Below are 4,437 nucleotides of genomic sequence, written 5' to 3'. Positions count from 1 at the left end.
GTGCTGTCTGCCGGACCGTCAGATTCGTCCGGTGGTGAAGCTGGCACCCAAGTTTGCCGTCTCTTGGAATTCCTCCGACTCGAAATCGCTTAGGTCTTCTTCAAAACACTCGGTTTCTTCCGAGATGGTTGAATGTAGTGATGCTGGTCGACCGTCCCTTATTACGGTCTCTAAACTAAAAATCGACTCGTTTTCACATCCAGGTGCTGTCTGTCGGACCATCAGATTCGTCCGGTGGTGAAGCTGGTACCCAACTTTGCCGTTTCTTGGAATTCCTTCGACTCGAAATCGCTTAGGTTTTCGTCAAAACACTCTGTTTCTTCCGAGATGGTTGAATGTATTGATGCTGGTCGACCGTCCCTTATTACGGTCTCTAAACTAAAAATCCACTCGTTTTTACATCCAGGTGCTGTCTGTCGGACCATCAGATTCGTCCGGTGGTGAAGCTGGCACCCAACATTGCCGTTTTTTTTGGAATTCCTCCGACTCGAAATCGCTTAGATCTTCGTCAAAACACTCGGTTTCTTTCGAGATGGTTGAATGTAGTGATGCTGGTCGTAGTGATGCTGGTCGACCGTCCCTTATTACGGTCTTTAAACTAAAAATCGACTCGTTTTCACATCTAGGTGCTGTCTGCCGGACCATCAGATTCGTCCGGTGGTGAAGCTGGCACCCAAGTTTGCCGTTTCTTGGAATTCCTCCGACTCGAAATCGCTTAGGTCTTCTTCAAAACACTCGGTTTCTTCCGAGATGGTTGAATGTAGTGATGCTGGTCGACCGTCCCTTATTACGGTCTCTAAACTAAAAATCGACTCGTTTTCACATCCAGGTGCTGTCTGCCGGACCATCATATTCGTCCGGTGGTGAAGCTGGCACTCAAGTTTGCCATTTCTTGGAATTCCTCCGACTCGAAATCGCTTAGGTCTTCAAAACACTCGGTTTCTTCCGAGATGGTTGAATGTAGTGATGCTGGTCGACCGTCCCTTATTACGGTCTTTAAACTAAAAATCGACTCGTTTTCACATCTAGGTGCTGTCTGCCGGACCATCAGATTCGTCCGGTGGTGAAGCTGGCACCCAAGTTTGCCATTTCTTGGAATTCCTCCGACTCGAAATCGATTAGGTCTTTTTCAAAACACTCGGTTTCTTCCGAGATGGTTGAATGTAGTGATGCTGGTCGACCGTCTCTTATTACGGTCTCTAAATTAAAAATCGACTCGTTTTCACATTCAGGTGCTGTCTACCGGACCATCAGATTCGTCCGGTGGTGAAGCTGGCACTCAAGTTTGCCGTTTCTTGGAATTCCTCCGACTCGAAATCGCTTAGGTCTTCTTCAAAACACTCGGTTTCTTCCGAGATGGTTGAATGTAGTGACGCTGGTCGATCGTCCCTTATTACGGTCTCTAAACTAAAAATCGACTCGTTTTCACATCCAGGTGCTGTCTGCCGGACCATCAGACTCGTCCGGTGGTGAAGCTGGCACCCAAGTTTGCCGTTTCTTGGAATTCCTCCGACTCGAAGTCGCTTAGGTCTTCTTCAAAACACTCGGTTTCTTCCGAGATGGTTGAATGTAGTGATGCTGGCCGACCGTCCCTTATTACGGTCTCTAAACTAAAAATCGACTCGTTTGCACATCCAGGTGCTGTCTACCGGACCATCAGATTCGTCCGGTGGTGAAGCTGGCACCCAAGTTTGCCGTTTCTTGGAATTAATCCGACTCGAAATCGCTTAGGTCTTCTTCAAAACACTCGGTTGCTTCCGAGATGGTTGAATGGAGTGATGCTGGTCGACCGTCCCTTATTACGGTCTCTAAACTAAAAATCGACTCGTTTTCACATCCAAATGCTGTCTGCCGGACCACCAGATTCGTCCGGTGGTGAAGCTGGCACTCAAGTTTGCCGTGTCTTCGAATTTCTCCTACTCGAAATCGCTTGGGTCTTCTTCAAAACACTCGATTTCTTCCGAGATGTTTGAATGTGGTTATGCTGGTTGACCATCCCTTCTTACGGTCTCTAAACTAAAAATCGACTCGTTTTCTGAGTTGATTGAATCGGGCGATCCCGGTCAACCAACCCTTTCGGTCTCCGCACTAAATACAGACTCGGAATCTAACATAGTACAACTGACCAGAAGCGTTCGAAGTAAAACTAACTAAGCGTTATTATTGAGCTCACCTTTTATAACGGAACCCTCTCGTCTTCTTGACTCCACCCCCTATTAACATTTATCCCCGCTCCTTCTCTACCTTTCTCTATCTCATTGAGAGCTTTACTCGCGAGGTGATAATAGTAATACTTATTTCTAATTAATATAGACTCATAATTCTCTAGTAAACTTTCTGTGATTAGTTTGTCGGACAGTATGTTTCGTATGTTTGGCTTTTGTTTTACTTCTCGCTGCCATTTTATTTTTAACATAACATTTGGACCCTGGAGAGAAAGTAGGCTTTTCGCGTTTCTCATTTCTTTGCCGAATAGTCTTTTCTTTTGAATTATTACTTTGTTCGGTAATTTTATTATAAAGAAGTTTTAATTTTTCCTCTCTATCGGAAATATATTGGTTAACAATAATATCGTCTGTAAGGTCGAAAGGGTCGATAGATTTTAATCGTCCGTGTATAATATCAAACGGTTTTTGTTTGGTGACACTGTACACAGACGAATTGTAACCTAAAATTGCATATTGCATGGTTTGTTTTATAGATAAATTTTCATCTTACAGAGTTTTAATTGCTCTACAGTTTCTAAGAACTGATGAATGGAACTCTTTCAATTGGACTATTACTGTTTGAATTACCAGGTGTTGTAAAATGAATAGAAATCTTATGTAATTTTAGAGAATACTAATATAATAAAGAAGTTTTGAATTCTGTTCCGTTGTCACATGTAATCAATTTTGGGATGCAAAATTATATTTATAAAATTAAAATCCCTCTTATACTGTCGCGGCTGTACATACCGGTTCTAAAGGGTATGCCTTAAGTGGCATATACATCTAATATTATTCCCAAAATGCATCTATTAATATTAAAGGAATTTAGATGTTCTAGATTTATGCAGAAGTGTCAATAATAGGTTGATTCAAAATTAGTTCCAAGAGGTGACTATTTAAAGAAATTTTATTTTGGTTTTTTTTTTTTTTTTTTTTTTTTTTTTTTTTTATTTACAATAATTTATATAATTAATTTTTTTTTTTTTTTTTTTTTTTTTTTTTTTAATATAATTTTCTTAAATCTAATAAGGTATTCCATTAAAGATTCCGCGATGGCACATTTTCCTCGTGGTAAGGTATGAATTAGTTCAGTACGTCGTCATCTTATTACATCATTTAACATGGAATTTGATATAGTTAAGTGATAAGAGTGGTTCTTAAATGTTCGTTGTAATATTGCGCTAATTCTTGGATTTAAATTCCCGGCATCTAGTTTTGAATAAAAGAAATGCAATAAGTCTTTTTAGGGTCAACGTGTTCTTTGAAGAATTTAATTATATCAGTTTCTACGTTTTTGATATATATTACTGTTTTTCTATTTTTTTATTTTCAAAGGTAAAAAACTCGGATATTTTTAATTTAAAAAAAAAAAAAATTTTGTATTATAAATATTTAGTTATTGTAGAAAGTTTACAGGTTCTCCGTTATTTGGTACATTAAGAATCGGGTCTTCCGCTGAGGAATGGACAGTCTCGTTGTCACTTACTGGTCTTGCTTCGGGTAATTCTATACCTTTATCTAGTTCAAGGGCGTGTTCTAGCTCTTCTAGTGCGTCCATAGATATTTCTGCTGAACAGTCGTCTAGATATTTTAAAATATCCTCATCGCTATCTCCCGGGTTTCCAATAATGGACTCATTTTCTACCATATTTATCTCCACTCGAGATAGAGCATCGGCGTTAGTATTAGATTTGCCCTTCTTATATACAATTTCATATGTATATTCCAATTTCAGACTATACCTTACTAACCTCAAGACTCAGTTCCTTACAAATTCTAAACAGCCATTTAGGTGGATTTATAGTCAAGTAACTATCAGAATTTTCTACCAAAGATGTAGCCTAAAATACTTCGTGGCCCAAACAATTGCCAGCAATTCCTTTTCAATCGTGCTGTAGTTTGTTTCAGCTGGATTTAGAGTGCAGGACGCGTAAGCAATAGGAAGATCGTTGCCTACCTTTCCTTGGCTTAACACTGCTCCTATTGCTTTATAGTAGGAAAATCGGTGAACAGGTCTGGCACAATGGTTTCTCAAAGTCTAGGTATTTCAATTATAGGATCATTTACATAAAATCTTTTACATGGATTCAGAAGGTTATCGATGAATTCTGGCCGTGTATTCGATTTTTTCTCACTTTTCGAACTTGTTTGTAGAGGTTTCATCCAGTTTTGTAATTTTTTTGTAAGATCCGTCTGTAATACACCTAGCCAATGCATGGCTTCCATA

The sequence above is a fragment of the Sitophilus oryzae genome, unplaced genomic scaffold (assembly GCF_002938485.1).
Source record: "Sitophilus oryzae breed Bouriz unplaced genomic scaffold, Soryzae_2.0 scaffold_926_pilon_pilon, whole genome shotgun sequence".
Classification (NCBI taxonomy): domain Eukaryota; kingdom Metazoa; phylum Arthropoda; class Insecta; order Coleoptera; family Curculionidae; genus Sitophilus; species Sitophilus oryzae.
This window is presented reverse-complemented; position numbering follows the sequence as displayed.